Below are 19049 nucleotides of genomic sequence, written 5' to 3' on the forward strand. Positions count from 1 at the left end.
AAGTTTGCAGAATTTCTTATTTTTGCCTGTGTGGTTGCCACCTAGGATGCCACATAGGTAGTTTCGGCCAAAACTGTTTCGGCCATAAAAGTTTCGGCCGTAACAGTTTTGGCCAAAAGGGTTTAAAGCATAACCCCCGAGTGTATAAAATTATCGTCAATCACTTTTTGGCTATTTTTATGATATTTTGAGTCACTTGAAACATGGTGGTTACGGTCAAAACCATTTCGGCTGAAAGTGTTTGGGTCGTAACTGTGCGTCCCATGTTGACAGAAAAATTTGCCACATATGTACGGCTGAAACTTGTTCGGCCATAACTGTTATAGCTGAAACTATTTTTGCCGTAACCCCTCCAAATATCACAAATGGTGACACAAGTTTGTGCTTTCACCCAGTGAGCTCTTCTTGTAATTAAAATTGCATGTTTGGGTAGTGGACTCTTCTTGCATACATTGTACTACAACTCCTAATAGGGTTAGAATCTCCTAACAAGAACTCTATGTACTAAATATTGTAATAGAATCCTAATATGGTATATCCTCTAACAAGGAATATTTATATTAGTACATCGTTCCTACTAGGGTTTTCCCTCTAATAAAGGGTTTCCCTAGTTAATATATTTTGTTTAATTGTCTATGTGTATCTTATTTACTTTGGTTGAATGGATAAGATTGTTTAAGGTTAACAATTTTTTTAATTATTGGATAATTGATTCAGCCCTCCTCCACCCCTATTCATTATCTTGGTGGACTATGATTTCTCAGAAAGATGACATAAAGGGTTCTGACCACAGTTGACACTCATAGGATCGTGAAGTTCAATGTTGACCAAAATATATAAGGAGATGTTGATCTCAGATTAGTTTTGACAATTGAGTGTCAACACACTTAATATATTTACTAAGTTCATGTTGAGCTAGTAACACATGCCAAGTTGCAATGAGTATTAAGTCACTCATGTGCTAAGTGAATATTTAATCTTGAGAAATTTCAAGTGTCGAGTTAGACATAATTACAAACAACTATGTAAACAATTTTTATGTCAACGTATGGATAGATCTTGAAGCTTTGAAGATAAGATCGAATCTATTTTGTTTTCTTATGCAATCAACATGCAACCAATCACAAAATTAGAAATGATTAAGTGGAAAAATGAATGAATCTTAGTCATAGATTCATACCTAACCCTAAGTCACCAAAGTCCTTTTAAGGAAGATGAAGCCCCATAATTCAATGTATGTATATGTATGTGAGGACATTGAATGAAGTGAAAGTGGTGAATTGATCACAAAGCATTCAAGGTGACTTAGAAGTGTGAAAGAATTGCAAAATAATTTTGTAAAACATAGGAGTAGCCATGCAACATTGTTAAAATAGACCAAAAGGATCAAGATGGAAAGAACTATGATTTGAAATTAGTAAGGCAAAGTTATAAGTTATCAGATCACACATTCTATTGTTACTTTCTAAAAATTGTATTAGCAGGGTGAAATCCTTTGGACTAAGGTTGATTTAACAGTCATTGTAAAATCCTTTAATAGGGTGACATTCCAAGTGAGTGTTATAAAGTCCTCTAACTAGGCACACTTTTAATAGGGTGTTAAAGTCCTTTAATAGAGTAGGATCTAAAAATCCTTTTTAAGCCTTTAATAGGGCATGCCTTTCATAGGGAAGATCATGAAAATGGTCAAACTATGTAACCTTAATAGGTAACACTTTATTGTTGCAGTAGTGAAGAATTGAGGATGCTATCCCCACCCTAGTTTTACCTTCTCATTAGAGGATTTCTGGGTAATCATATCAAGTGTTAAGTGTGTGTATGATTATATGTTTGATACATTTTCTTTACATTTCATTTTAGTTTTTGGATGCTTCTAATGAAAGATTAAAATTGGTTTAAGTATTAAAGTTTGAACTTTTGCTTCGCCCGCCCACCTCTCAAAAGTATATATTTCTCATTTGTATTTCTAACAATTGGTATTAGAGCTGGGTTCTCATAAGAAAAAGCCTTAAAACTTGTAGAAAAGATCTTGAAATGGAATTTTACAAGTTGGGAAGGACCATAAAAGTCAAGAGATTGAGATACATCTCATACTACAACAACAAAATGAAGCTATTGAAGATCTCAAACATATAATTGGACACCCTAATTCAGATGATGAATGCTCATCATGAGTTAAATATCAAGGACATTGGGATAACTAAATTAAAGTTGTAGAATGAATAGTTGAAGAATGACCTAAAAAGATAAAAGGAGTTTTTTGAAAGTTTCAACAAGCCAAATAAAGCCATCAAGTACTTTGAGTAACTACTAAAATCCCCTAGATCTAGCAAAGATGCATCAAGACTAGGCTACATTAGCTCTAAAGAAGGAGAATCATTTAAAGCTACTAAGGAAAGAAACAACAAAGGTAAGAATTCTAAAGCTACTTGTGATCATTGTGGTAAGAAAGGACATACAACCAATGTTTGTAGGAGCAAGAATGCTAGTCAGAATGCTAAGCCAAAGAACATGACTCATTGTCACAAGTGTAACAAAAAAAATCATCAAGCACATGAATGTAGAACCAAAACCATGAATGTACGAAAATTTGAAGGACAATGCTACAATTGTTAGAAATTTGGACACAGAGCCTTTAATATAGATCCAAGTCCACATGGTCATCAAGCAAGCCAACAAAGGTAAGAATCTATGAAAACTCCTATGACTAGGATTACAATACAAGAAATACCTATCATTATTTTCAAGAGAATGGACAAATCCCTATGAATTGCATTAGAACACACTTCAGTGGTAACTATAATATATGGTTGAGTCAGACTATATGCTTTAGCTATTTGAAGGCTTGTCATATCAGCAAGCATTGCCCAACAAGGTCAAAGGAACCCAATTTAGAGTTCAACAAAGGGAAAGGGAAGAAAGATGTTGAACACACTAGAGGAGAGATGAAAAAAACATGGAGGAAGAAAGATGGATGTAGCACATCAAATGAAGGGATCACTTCACTTGGTAGGTCAAGTGGTCACATTTCATCAAATTAAGGAAAAGGAGGTATGTGGGACTAATATTCAAAATGTTTTACCTTACATCTATTCCAAAAGAAGTTAGTACTGAAAAGATGTATTAGCACTAAGAAAGATGCAAGATAATAAGGAAAATCCAAGGTCAAATCTTCAAGTTTTCACATTACTGCCAAGTGTGAAAAGTCCTCTTCAATTATCGAGTAAAGTAGTAGTATTCTTGAGCTATTAGCCAAAGTTAGTTGAAGCTGAGTCAGTAGTAGCTACTGATTGAAGGAAATTTATATAGGTGTCAAGTAAAGTTAATTCTAATAGCTATCAAGCGATGCTAAAATCAATGAATGCCAAGTGAAACAAAAATTGTATTGAATCTAAGTTTACAATTGTACATGTACCATGCAATAAATGCTATATTTTAAAAGGGTATAAGGATGAATTTCACATATTTTTCATCATTAAAAACATAGAGCAAGAGTGAGTAGAGTGAAGAAACATTTCACAAGCAAGATTGAAGAATTTGCATGAATCATAGTGAAGATCAAGCATCGGTCCATCTATTTTAAAGGTATTCTTCATTTGTTGAGATACACAGTGTAATACCTCAAACTTGGCTCATTGCCATGATCACCAATTCTGGTCTATTTTGACTAATTCTAAAGTCCTATTTAACTAAGAAAATCTTATTCTGATGTTTGCTACTTGACTTAATTGTCAAATGTAGAAAATTGATGGGGACACAACCAAGCACAGAATGGACACAACAGGAAAGGAAAAATTTTATTAACTATGAAAATATTCTAGTACATTCGATACAGAGAAAATAAACTTCAAAACATGCCCTATGGGCTTACGATAGAATAAATCTGGAGATAAATTCTTCTCCCAGTACCTTCTCTAAAACTCCACTCCGAATTGCATTTCACAATGCCAGAAATGTTCTTAAATAGACCCCAAAGGGTTAAGGATTAGGAATACATTCTAGAAAGTGCTAGTTGGCATCCACCAACCAACTAGAAGGCTCCAAAAGCCACTTTAGAAGTTGGCACAAATCTAGAAGAATCTAGAAATGGTAACCAAACTTCTGGGAGGCATAACTTTTGAATCGTAGCTCCGATTGACAAAATGTTTACATTTTTGGAGAGCTCTCAAAGTGCTCTATAGCCCTATGAAACACCTTTGCTATCCCCCAATTTTTTGGCCCTTTTAAAGGTCATTTAATGCTCCTAACCTGACTTTGAAGAATTCTTAGGAGGTCTCCAAAAATTGAAAAACTGCAATAACTTTGAAACCGCGGGGCCTTTTGACCTAATTATTTTTCTAGAATGCTCTAAACTACAATTACATTCATCTGGCCAATTTACACCTTCTAGTTCACCAAAATGATGGCTCAATTACATAATCCTATTTTTTTGGCATTTATACGTATCCCAAGGTGATTAAAAACTCTAACGTAGAACTCTGATAGTGGAACTATGAGAGTTGGAACCTTTATTTGACCCAAATGGGTATCTAGAAATGAAAACACATGAAATAGAAACTAAGTCTAAGTACATTTTTTGGGTGACACAGGATTTCCCTTATACCTCTAGATGCTCTTGCATCAAACACCAAGGGTAGATTGAAAAGTGACCCTGTCACTTTATAAATGGTAGAGGAAATCCCAAATGGGAAACCTTAGCTACTAAAATCCAAGAGTAGTCCTCTATTGGCCATCCTTTCCACTTGACCAAATACTCTTCATACTGCCTATTCCTAGTACTCCTACACACACAATGATCTAGAATGTCTTCTATCTCCTCCTTCTTAGAAGTAGGAATTGGACATGGCTATAACATCGGCTCCTCATCTACACCATCATCATGATACTCTTTTAAGTCTGCAATGTTGAAAATAGGAGAAATGTGAATACCATTTGGTAACTCCACCTCATATGCATTTCCTAAGTCATGTTTCTTGAAAATTTTGTAGAGGCCAAATTTCTTCATTTTCAGCTTATTGTAAGTACCAGCTGGAAATCTTTCTTTTCTTAAGTGTACCATGACTAGATCCCCTACTTGGAATTTCTTATGTGTTCTCCTTTGATTAGACCTAGCTTTATACTCTTGATTCATCTTGGTAATGTGTGCCTCAACCTCTTCATGTAGATGCTTGATATGTTCATAAAATTCTTCAAGTTTAGAACTTGTCCTCTCCCCTTGCTCTATCTTCTTCAATTCTGGTGCAGTCCTTGGGCTACTTCCATATACAATTTGAAATGGTGATCTACCAGTACTCATGTTTATAGAGTTATTGTAAGAAAACTCTAATTGTGGTAGAATAAAATCCCACCTCTTGGGCTTATCCCCAACTAAACATCTTAGCAAATTGCCCAGACTTCTATTTACCACTTCTGTTTGGCCATTAGGCTGTGGGTGATGTGTGGAACTAAATTTCAGGTCTATTCTCAACTTCTTCCACAATGTTCTCTAGAAATACCCCAAAAATTTAGTATCTCTATTAGAAACTATACTCCTTGGGAGACCATGTAGTCTTACCACCTCTCTAAAAAACAAGTCTGCAATATGGACAGCATCATGAGTTTTGTGGCACGGAATGAAATGTGCCATTTTGGAGAACCTATCAACCACCATAAATACTAAGTCATTACCCCTTTGTGTCCTCGGCAATCCAAGAACAAAATCCATACTTATGTCCTCCCATAGCTTTGATGGAATAGGCAATGGTTGATAAAGTCCAGTATTGTGACTAAATCCCTTGGCAACTTGACAAATCTGACAACTTTGTACAAACTTCTTCACGTCTTGTGAAATCTGAGGCCAAAAATAATGTTCTCTAAGAATGGCAACGATCTTATCTCGACCAAAATGTAATGCCATCCCTCCACTATGTTTCTCCTTAATCAAATTTTCCCTCAGCAAACTCCTTAGAATGCATAATTGACTACCCTTGAACAACATACCATCCTGAATTGGATAGTCTAAACACTTAGTTCTATCTACAGCAACAAGCTCTTTACAAGCTTTCTGCGCTTCAACAAAATCAAGATCCTTAGGGTACAGATTCTTGAGTTCATCAAACCCAGCTACTTCAACCTGCATTATTGGAAGCAAGAACTATCTCCTACTTAGCGCATTTGCAACCCTGTTAGATTTTCCACTTCTATTCTTCAACACAAATGTATAGGTCTGCAAGAAATGTACCCACTTCATATGCCTCTAATTCAATTTACCTTGGCTATTTAGGTACTGTAATGCCTAGTGATTAGTATATAAAATAAATTTCTTCAGAAATAAATAATGCCTCCATTTCTTTAAGGTTTGAACTATTGCATAGAACTCTTGATCATAAATAGAATACATCTTTTTCGCATCATTCAATTTTTCACTAAAATATGCAATACGCCTAACTTCTTGGCTTAATGTAGCCCCAATAGTGCTGCCACTAGCATCACAATCCACCTGGAACACCTTTCTAAAATTTGGAAGTGCCAACACAGGTTGTTCTGTCACCTTCTTCTTCAACAATTCAAAACTTCTCAGAGCTACCATAGTCCATTTGAACTCTTTTCTATCCCCTCTTATTGTGTCAGTCAGGGGTGCACATATGCCACTAAAATTCTTCATGAACATCCTATAAAAACTAACCAAAACATGAAATGATCTTACCTTAGTAGCAAATTTTGGACTAGGCCATTCTAGGATGGCTTTTACCTTCTCTGGATCTATTTTGAGACCTTTAGGTGATATAACAAACCCTAAGTAGACTAATTCCCTTTTTGCAAAGATACAATTTTTTAGATTAATTAATAGTTTCTCTTCCCTTAACCTTTCAAGGACACTATGAATATGCAATAAATGTTCTTCCAAAGCCTTGCTGAAAATTAAAATATCATCCAAATAGACAATAAAAAATTTTCCCATGAACTTCTTAAGTACCTCATTCATAAGCCACATGAAGGTGCTTGGGGCATTCGTCAATCCAAATGGCATGACTAACCACTCATAAAGACCCTCCTTGGTCTTGAAGGCTATTTTCCACTAATCTAATTCTCATATCCATATCTGATGATAGCCACTATTGAGATCTATCTTTGTGAAGTACTAAGATCCACTCAAGTAGTCCATGAGATCATCCATTCTTGGCAAAGGAAATTGATACTTGATGGTTATCCTATTTATAGCTTGAGAGTCTATACACATCCTCCACTCTTCATCCTTCTTTGGTGCTAGTACTTTAGGTACTGCACATAGACTCAGGCTCTCCCGAATCGAACCCTTCCTCAATAACTCCTAAACCTATCTATTTAACTCCTTAGTTTCAGTAGGAGTTATCCTGTGAGCAGCCTTGTTAGGCATGCTAGCTCCTGCGATTAAATCTATCTGATGACTAATTTACCTTACTAGTGGCAATCCTTTTGGAAAATTATTTGAAATGATATCTCCAAACTCAGCTAGTAAATATAAAACTTCAAATGGTGTTTCACTACTACCTTCTTTATCTTTCCTAGGGATCAAAGCATAGCACATACGCTGATGTTTCATGCCATCTAAAAAATTCCTTCCATCAACATGAAAAATCCTCGTACTGCTACATACCTTTTCATATTCCTTTTTCATGGGCTTCAGCTTGTGGCTAGCTCCATCCTTTGTTAGAGAGTATGTGTTTGCATGACCATCATGTACTGCATGTGTATCAAACTGCCATGGTCTACCCAACAATAGATGGCAGACATCCATTAGAATAACATCATAGAGAACTTCATCATGGTAACTCCCAATTTTGAATTTCACTTAACATTGTTCACTTACCAGGACCTTATGATCATCTTTCACTCAAGCTATTTGATAGGCCAAGGGGTGTTTCTTCCTCTCGAGCTTCAGCTTAGAGACCATCTCCTCTGATACCAAGTTATTAGTGGTACCATCATCAATGATCAAATCACAACATTTATCCTCACACTTGCACCTAGTACAAAATAAACTCCTCCTTTGTCCTAGTTCAATCTCATGACTTAGTAGGACCCTTTCATTTACCAAAGTCTCTCCCCTTTCTGCATCTTCTGAATGTGATGATTGTGCATCCTCATCCACATGAGCAACCCTAGCTTGACTCTCAACTCTCCTATCTGTCCTTCCTTGTTGTTGAGGTCATTCAAAGGTACGATGACCTTCTTCATTGCAATGAAAATACGTACCATGGAAACCTTCTCTTCTTTTTCCACATCCTCTACCTCTTCCTCTTTTATTTCCAAAGTCTTGATCTCGAGAGCGGTTGAAACCCTTGTTCCTCTGGTTCCTGCTAGGACCCACAGCTTCATTTTTCTTTTTGGTTTCATTTTGGCCTCTAGATGACCTACCACTACCCCTTCCTCCTAGACCATGTCCTCTTTTTCTCCCTTCAAACCTCTTATTTATCTTCTCTTCAACTCATAGGGAAAACTGGTATGTCTCTTCAACACTGGTCATTCTTACCAGACTTAATTCCTCTTGGATGCTAGGTCGCAACCCATTGATATAAAGAGAAACCTTCTCCTTATTTTCTTTTGCATGCCCTACTCTAATTAGAAGTTAGTAAAACTCCTCTATATATTCTTTGACTGATTTTCCTGCTTTCTTTAACCCATGCATCTTCTTATACAAATCAAGCTCACAATCAACAGGAATGAATTGCTTCTTCAATTTATCCACCATATGATCCTACCTTGTGATCTTCTCCTTTCCTCTTCTGTTTCTTTCCAATTGAACCTCTTGCCACTAGATTTTGGCATGGCCTTTCAGTTTGGCCTTTGTAAAATTAACCCTATCTAGATCCCTCATATCCTCATACTCAAAGTACTCTTCTAGTTCATTGATCCACTCAATCAACTCATCTGGTTTCAGATTTCTTGAAAATACACCCACATCAATTGTAGGTCTTTTCCCAAACTTAGTAATGGCACTTAAAAGCCTTTCCTCTTCCTGATTCAGAACTTCCCCATCAAATTCCCCTTTTGGTCCAATTTATTCTTCTTCATTATCATCCTCACTTTCATCGCATACGGCAACATTTGTTCATCTATGAAGCTTCTCCTGCAATACTTTTACTTGCTTTTGGAGGGCTGTAACCTCCTCAGGATTAATATCTCCTACCTTTCCACCATGCTCTCTTTGTGTAGGCATATTCTTAACTAAAACCCACAACCACATAGTCCTGGTGCAAACTGCCTCATAGTTGCCACTCTATCTACACACTCAGGAAAACCCGCTTTGGTAACACTTGATGGGGACACAACCCCAGCATAGAATGGACACCACAAGAAAGGGAAAATTTTATTAACTATGAAAATATGCCAGTACATTTAGTACAGAGAAATTAGATTTCAAAACATGCCTTATGGGCTTATGATAGCATAAATCTAGAGATAAATTCTTCTCCCAGTACTTTCTCTCAAACTCCACTCTGAACTGCCTTTTACAATGCCAAAAATGTTCTCAAATAGACCACAAAGGGTTAAGGATTAGGAATACATTCTAGAAAGTGCTAGTTGGCATCCACTAACAAAGTAGAAGGCTCCAGAAGCAGCGTTAGAAGTCGGTGCAAATCTAGAAGAATCTAGAAATGGTAACCGAACTTCTAGGAGGCATAACTTTTGAACCGTAGCTCCGATTGACGAATCGTTTACATTTATTGAAAGCTCTCAAAGTGCTCTATAGCCCCATGGACCAGCTTTTATCATCCCCATTTTTTGGCTCCTTTTGAGGTCATTTAATGCCCCTAACCTAACTTTGAAGCATTCTTAGGAGGTCTCCAAAAATCGTGGGGCCTTTTGACCTGATTCTTTTTTTGGAATGCTCTAAATTACAATTACATTCATTTGGCCAATTTACACCTTCTAGTTCACCAAAATGATGGCTCAATTACATACTCCTATTTTTCTAGCATTTCATGTATCCCAATGTGATTAAAAACTCTAACCCAGAACTTTGATAGTGGAACTGTGAGAGTTGGAACCTTTATTTGACCCAAATCAGTATCCAGAAATGAAAACACATGAAATAGAAACTAATTCTAAGTAAATTTTTTGGGTGACACAAGATTGCCCTTATACCTCTGGATGCTCCTGCATCAAAAACCCTAGATTTGCATTAAATAGACTACTTATTTAACTCCTAAGTATTGATTCAAATTAGTCACATTAAACATATTTGATTAGGATTTAATTTAATTCAAAGTGTTTATACATAAATTGAATTAAATTATATACTAAGGCTAATGTACTAAGGAATTCAAAATATGTAATTTAATAATTATGCTTACTTTAATTAACTGAATGAAATTATTCAATTAAATGAAAAAGGCATTCATGAGATCATATCTCACTTTATTAAATTAAATAATATCTTCAAAATCTTCTCTTCAATTCTAAAATGGAAACTCTGAGTGGACTACCTCTTGAATTGGAGTCAATCTAGTTAACATGTTCTCACACTCATGAAAAGCTTAGTTAACTACTCATTACAGTCAAATCTAAAACAATTAACTTCACCTACACAAGGAAGTTTCCATTTTAAATAAATCTTCTTTCCAATCTTAACCATTCATCCAAATTGATCCTAATCGTTGATCAATTCTAGGATTCTATTTAAGGGGCTCTCAATCCCTCATTATAGAGGTTGGATTTTGATGATATTGAATTGCTATCAGATTGAATACTCATTTTTATAAGCTTTTACATGTGCTTTTGATTAATGTTTTAATATCATCTAGCTTAATAATGCATACATTTAGCTTAGTTTCTCTTATTATTTAATAGAATAAAATTACATATCATATATATTACTTACATATTCATACTTTTGCATAAATCCTTCATGCTAGAAAGGTCTGGTTGCCTGCATCTCATTTTGAGAGCGCATAGGAAAAATCCTTCTAGTTAGAAGGCAATATGTCACACTATCGGACCTGTTGGATGGACTATTTCATGTTACTTCCAGGATGAATCCAAATTAAATGACCATCTTGAAGTGTAGGTGAAAGATCTAAGGCCTCATTTTCACATATACATTTCTAGTGCCCATTGTGGGGCTAATAAAAACAATTTTTCTAGCCTCATGTATCTTGTTTTCTATCATTTTCATCATTGTATCATACTAGTCTATACAGTTTTCCAAATTTTTGCACGAGAAATTTAATTGCCGCATAAAGATTTGAGAGATTTTGCACATCTTTGTACACTTTCTTGCCTAAAAAAGTGCCCCATTGTGCAATTTCTTACATCGCACATCATTTTCTCACATGGGATAGTGAAAGACTTCTCATAGGCCTCTACAAGATTTTGCACAAAATCTTGAAACAACATAGTCAAAATACAGTTTTTCAAAATGTTGTTTGTCATTTTTTACTAATGTGTTTTCTTTGAAGCATCATTATTTCTGTTCTCTAGTTTTATGTAGCCTAATAGTTATCTATAGTACATTTTATGAAGACTCCTTCACACAAGAGTTTCCAGAATATGAACTAACTATGTGCTTGTAGGACATTGTCAAAGATATGATTGTTGAAGACCAAATCTTAAAACCCACTAAAACAATGTGTCTTATTCTTGCTTTCTAAACATAGTCTAATTAGGGCTTGTGAACTTCATAGGATGTAAGATAGAAGAATAGAGGACTATGCTCTTCACCACTTGGAGCTCATGACCAAGGGTGAATCAAAAACCTAGATGCTTCTAAAAGAAAAAATTAGAGGGAGGCATGAAACTTAGTGGTTCTTTAGTGCTAATCCTTTTCTATGATGAGATGATGGTTTCCTTTTAGGGGATCAAAATCTTTAGAAAGTATGAGTCTAGATTTATTAAGCTAAGTCAGTGATTAACGTGTTCTACATGTTTGGGTGAGAAACTAAGATAGAGGAGTATGCTCTTTCCCCTTGAGGGAAATCAGAAACTTTGACTCTTATGTTTGAACCACTAGTCTGAGTCAATCCTTTAAAGGGCTTGTCGAAGTGTTCCAACCTCTGAGGACTAGCCAAGTGAGAAAAATCCTTTTGCTAGAGATTCCAACTCACTATAATAAAGAATCTTTTTAGAGTGAAAGACTCCAAAGCCATATTAAATTCTTTCCCTTGATTCTTGATATCGCATATCAAGGGGAAGCTCTGTCTATTGTACTGGCTGACGTCAACCCCAATCTTGCTAAGAAAGTGTGTGCACTCTTAGATACTAGTCTCAAATCTGCTTGTGGAGCCACCACAAATTACTATGAATGGAAATCAAGTAATAACATTTTATTTAGAAACTACTTGGTTTACCTTCGAAAGGAGGCATAATCTTTGTGCAAGGAGGGGGAAGAATCTCTCCTATAGAACTCACCATAGGCATGCTACTAGGCATTGGAAGGTGGTATACATGCGTGACCCCTACCACAAGGGTGTTCATTTAGTGTATATTTTATTGAGCCCTTTGAATACACCAAAAACACAGGAACCCTATAGGGGGTGACATGGCTATGTGAGGTGCATACATGCACATAAGTTGTGGCACAAAGGTTTTGCCTTCTCTACTATTTTTTGTTTTAGGGATAAAGTGTGTTTTTTATCAAGTCTTAAACATTTCCAAACTTATATAAACAAACTAAAGGTCAAGACTCTCATGTCCCTCTGAGTTGCTTTTCCCTCAGTTGGATTGTATTCAACTATTGCTTGCTTCCCATGTCTTGTTGAAAACACTTTGTCTTACTTGAAACTTGACGTTCTTTCACAAAACATGAAAATTAACCCTACCATCTATATACTATCTATCAAATCAACCAACAATCTATCCTAAATAGTATATAATTGCCAAAAATCTCTTCGAAATCCAAGTCTTTTTCTTATCTGGTTTTAAATTTTGCACATAGCTTTGCAAGATTTTGCACAAGTCCCATTGGTCCTATCATTTCTTCACGTGGTTTTGTCTAGGTTCTCATCTAAATAGTTGCATATCTCCATGTGAGATCTTGCATTTTATATCCAAAAACCTATCACTTTTTAACATGGCGTAAAGCACATCCTTATGCAAGTTTAAATTGATGTTCTAAGATTTCATGTCCACCAGCATACTTTCTTGCATGCCTCCTAGAGGATCTTTGTGTGAGACCTTGTGTCAAAACTATCAAATCAGCTTATTCGAGCAATTTTTGCTCTATGTGTAGTCTATTTCCTACATCGAGTTACCTCTTCTCTATTTGTAAATAGTCCCAAATAGTGACATTTTGCTTAGTTGATGACTTGCGGTCTATACTTTAACTAGTCTCATCTCTCATTGTCTTGTTCTTATCCTCTATTGTTCGTTATAATCCATATCATGATAGTCATAATCCTTGGTTGTTCTAGCCTTCACTCAGATTACTCATACCTTACTATACAAAATCCTTCCTTTTAGTTTTTGAGACTACATTTTAGTGTGATCCTTGTCTTCATCTTTACTTCTTGTCCTTTTCTAGGACTATCGAAATAAGAAGTGAAAACATGTTTCATCCTCTCAGACATAAGTGAGGTCAAGATAGGGCTCATAATTGTGGCAGGGGTTACCTTCCTTTTTTTATATGATATGTGTCTAGTTCATCAAGTGAGGAATCTTTATGATCTTTCTCACCTATCATATCACCTCGAGTCTAGTGAACATTCTCCATAAACTTACAAAAAACTAGGAACCCCTTGTATCAAGAGGATCCTAAGACTAGTAAAGGTCCCACATCTCTCAACAAAACAAATAAATTCATTTGTAAAGGACTTTTCCAATCACTACATACTAAAACTATACACATTCCTACAATGGTTGATCACAAACCTGAACATTGTAATCACAGTAGAGATCAAAATCCAACCTCTGCAATGAGGAATTGAGAGCCCCTTAAATAGAATCTTGCAATTGATCAATGGTCAGGATCAATTTGGATGAATGGTTAAGATTGGAAAGAAGATTCAGTTAAAATGCAAACTTCCTTGTGCAAGTAAAGTTAACTATTTCAGATCTGAGTGTGATTAGTAATTAACTGAGCTTTTCATGAGTGTGAGAACAAGTTAACTAGATTGATTCCAATTCAAGAGGTAGTCCACTTAGAGTTTCCAATTTAGAACTAAAGAGAATATTTTTAAGATATTATTTAATTTAATAAAGTGACATATGATCTCATAAATGCCTTTTTCATTTAATTGAATAATTTTGTTCAATTAATTAAAGTGAGCATAATTATTAAATTAAATATTTTTAATTCCTTAGTACATTAGCCTTAAGATATAATTTAATTTAATTTAAGTATAAATGCTTTGAATTAAATTAAATCTTAATCAAATAGGTTTAATGTGACTAATTTGAATCAATAGTTAGGAATTAAATAAGTAGGTTGATTAATGTAGATTTAGGAATTTCTGCATTTGACAATTAAGTCAAGTAGCGAACATCAGAATAAGAATTTCCTAGTAAAACAAGACTTTAGAATTAGTTAGAATAAACCAAAATTTGTGATCATGGCGATGAGCCAATTTTGGGGTATTACATTTTTCCCCTCTTCGAATTAATGTGTGAACAAAACGTTCAATTCAAAAAAAAATTAGAAATCATGATGTGAAGATCAATAAGTAAGATTGGTTTCAAAGTTGATGACACAAAGACCAATTTGATAGGCTTTGAAAGATTATCTCTAGAATAAAGTTTAACCTTAAGGAATCCATGTTGAACACCTAGATACCTGAAATTGACAAGCATTTAAAAGGTTTTCTTCAAAATGAAGCTTAACCTTTAAGGAAATAGATAGAACACCTAGATACCTAGATTGATAAGCTTTTAAGGATTGTCTTGAGAGTGGAGTTTAATCCTAAGGGATCTATATAGAACACCTAGATACGTAGATTGATAAGGTATTAACGATTGTCTTTAGAGTATAGTTTAATCCTAAGGGATCTAGATAGAACACCTAGATACCTACATTGATAATCATTTTAAAGTTTTTCTTCAAAATGAAGCTTAACCTTTAAGGATCTAGATAGAACACCTAGATACCTAAATTAAATAGATAACAAGATTCAATCATGAGTTAGAGAATCATCCTTAGAATGAGGCTTGATCCTTAAGAGTTAGGGTTTAGAATATCCCAATACTTGTCCATCAAACTCTGATAAGAATTGCTATAAATTGTGATCAACTAATGACAAGATGAAATAAATGACAAAGATGTCAAATAAAGGGAAACAAGATGCCCCTAGTGATGAGATGCCCTAGGTGATGAGGACATAAGATGAGAACAAGATGCCCCAAGAAATGAAGATTCAGATGTAATCACACAGTTTCATATTTGTTAAAACCATAGCTTACATAATGGCCTCAAGTTAAAAGAATGCAAAGGAGAAAGAAACATTTGACATTCAATTAGTCAGAAATGAGGTCAAAAAACTATATTTCAAGGCTATACTAGAAGTTTCTTATAAAAATGACCCAACAAATTTATTATCTTTCATTTTACCTAAGGTTGTAATGGTCTAAGATGTGAGGAAGTGTTATAATTACAAGGAAGGAGGCATTGGAGACATGGAAATTAGACAAGCATACAAAAAAATATGTTAAAATGGGGTGTTGAAGGAGGAATTTAAAATTTTAGAGAGGAAGTGCTTAACCCATACCCTAGATTTCCCAACAATTTTCAAAATTAAATGGATCAAAATTGCTTTCAGCAAAATAAATGATGGTTTTCAATGGTTAGTAGGTGGACCCATCAAAATTTCAAAGAGAATTGTACATAGGATTACTGGATACCCAACCCTAGATTGGTCCAAGACATTAAGAACCAATTATAAAGAGGTAATTGAGAGAAACATAGGAGCTAAGTGGAAAAAGTGTAGAATGACTATTGACACTATCATAGATCCACTTCTTGAGTTTTCCATTAGAGTCATATCACATAAATTCTATCAATCAAGAAAACTAAATAGTATTCCCTACATAGTAGTTGATGTACGCTATAAGTGTCAAGAAAGATCATACCTATGATCTTGCAAAATTGTAGTTGCAGCATACAATGGAGAACCTAGGAGCAATAAGGAAGTCAAAGAGTGCTCAAATTAAAATTGGTTCAATATTGGTATGTATATTTTTGTATGTGCAAAATGATTTTCCATTTTTTGGAAAGATAGGATGAAAGACCAATAGGTCACTTGTGATTCAGATTAATGAATACATTGAACAAATGGGAGAAAATTTTGAATCCATAATGACAAGTTATTTTCAAGACTTTAAGAAGTCCATGAAATAGAGGTTGAGGATTCCTTTTTCCCTAGTTGAGAAATAATACAATGATATTTAAATAGAGGTTGAGGATTCCTTTTTCCCTAGTCTAAGATCATTACCCTCTCCTTTTCAAAGAATAAATATTGTCGAAGGTTAGTGGTTCAGAGAGATTCTCCTTCTTGGATAGTTTCTCTGGTTATAACCAAGTGTTTGTCAAAGAGGCTAATAGATATTAGACTATTTTCACCACCAAATGGGGCACCTATTCCTATAGTAAAATGTCCTTTGGACTAACAAGAATAGGTGCCACATTTCAAAAGGTGATGGAGATGGCCCTCAAAAGCATGATTGAAAGCTTTGTGTTAGTCTATCTTGATGATATCACAGTGTATTCAAAGAATGTAGCAGATCATTTTGGTCATCTCAAACAAGTATTTGTAAGATGTGTAGACTATGGAGTATCTTTGAATCCAAGAAAGTGTTTCTTTTCCATTAATCAAGAGAAATTATTAGGACACATTGTACCTAAGGATGGTTTGACCATAGATCCAAAAAGAATAAAGGAAATACTTACTCTTTCCCTCCCTAGTCAGGACAACGGTCTACAAAGTTTTCTTGGTAGAAAAAATTTTGTTAGGAGATTTATTCCTAACTTAGCTATCATGGTGAGACCTATTATATCTATGCTTAAAAATAATATGGTCATTTAATGGACCAATGAAGGGAAAGTAAATTTTGAAAAGATCATAGAAGCCATAGCCTTAGCCCGTACTCCCATCAACCCAAATTTTGATAAGGTTTTCATTCTTTACGCCTTAGGAGGTGAGTCAAGTATTTCTACTATTTTGATTCAAATGAATGATAAGAATGAAGAATGACCTATTTCTCTATTTAGTGAAGAACTAAAGGAGCATGAAGAAAAATATAGCTATATGGAGAAGTAAGCCCTTGTAGTCATAAGATCTTTGAAGAAGTTCAAGCATCTTCTATCTAACAATAAGATCCACTAATTCGTCTCTCATGCAAGTGTTAAATATTTATTGTGGAGTAGAGATATTAATGAGAAAAGAGTGGGTTGGATCACTAAAGTGATAGAGTATGATGTGGACATCCAAATCATGAGGTATGTAAGAGGGAAAGGACTGTGCAAGAAGATGTTCTCATCTCAAGAAACAATAGATGAAGAAATTTCCTTGATATTGACAAAAAAATAGGAGATGAGAGATGAAAATATAAGGAGTTGGATAGATGCCATGATGACCTTCTTATTAGGAAATGAATATCCTTAGGGATTGGATAGGGAAAAAGAAGGAAGTTTGGATTGTAGTCCATATGTTATGCCATAGTAGAAAGTATTCTATTTAGGAAGGATTTCAATGGAGCCTTGTTAAGATGTATTAGTACAACTCAAGTAGGGAGAATTATTAGGGAGCTTCATCATGGTCATGATGGTGACCACTTTTCAGCAAGAACCGCTACAATAAAAATCATGAGAGCTAGTTACTCCTGGCCGTCCTTGTTCCATGGTTGCCACAAAAATGTAAGGAAGTGTGAAAAGTGGACTTTCTTCTAAGGTAAATAGAGAATTTCAGCCCTTCCACTTCATTCTATCTAGGTCAATCAGCCCTTTGCTCAATGTGGATTAGATTTCATAGGTCCCATTAATCCACCTTCTAGCTCTGGTCATAGGTGGAGTTTGGCTGCAATAGATTACTTTACAAGGTGGATAGAAGTGGTAGCCTTGAAAGATTCTACAAAGGCTTCTGTGGTTGGAATCCCTAATGGAATTGTTACTAGGTTTGGTGATGCTTCCACCATAATATCAGATAATATCAAATCATTTATAGGAGCTTGGATATGTGCATGGGTAGTAGATCATGGTGTTTACTTGAGCACTTCTTCCAATTCCTACTCACAAGGTAATGGCTTGGCTAATTCATCCAATAAAAAATTGATCATAATTATCAAGAGGACTATTGAAGATAATCAAAGGTGTTGGCATTAGAAATTGAGGACAATCCTATGGGCTAATAGGATAATGCCTAAGAGGGCTATTGGAAATTCTCCATTCATATTAGTGTATGGTAGGGAATCTAAAGTTCCTATTTCATTGGAGTTTCCATCCCTAGAAATAGCTCATATGTTGGAACTAATTAAAAATGAAGCTATGTCTATAAGAATGGCAGAGTTGATGGACCTAGAGGAGAGAAGAAATCAAGTCGTGTAGATCTTAGAGACACATCAACAATAGATGAAGAAGAGCTTAGATAAGAGGCTAAGTTCATAATTTTAAGGGATGGTGATATTTTCCAAAAGTGGGATATAGAAAAAGTAAAAGTAGGGAGACACTCAAAATTTGATGCCTTAAGGAGTGTTCCCTACCATTCGGTGAAACTAGGCAACTGCTTTCTTGTTAAGAAAACTTGGCAGTGAAATTTTGCCTATTCTAGTAAATGTAATATATATTAAACCATGTTTCTATGAAAAGATGATGTTTCCTAGATGTAATTAGAATAGTTTTCTTTTTTTCTGCTCCTATTTTCCAAAAGTGTTGAGCATATGTGTTGCTGTAGAGATTTTTGGTTCCAATTTTATAGAGTTGTATAGGTAGAAGGGCATTTTTTATTTCTTTGAATGTCCTATAGCCCTATGGACCAGATTTGTTCATCCCCCAATTTTCAGCCCTTTTTGAGGTTATTTAATGCCCCTAACCTGACTTTGAAGCATTCTTAAGATGTCTCCAAAAACTGAAAAACTGTGATAACATTCAAACTGTGGGGCCTTTTGAC

The sequence above is a fragment of the Cupressus sempervirens genome, chromosome 7 (assembly GCF_028749045.1).
Source record: "Cupressus sempervirens isolate cs-2001-9-10 chromosome 7, ASM2874904v1, whole genome shotgun sequence".
Lineage (NCBI taxonomy): Eukaryota > Viridiplantae > Streptophyta > Pinopsida > Cupressales > Cupressaceae > Cupressus > Cupressus sempervirens.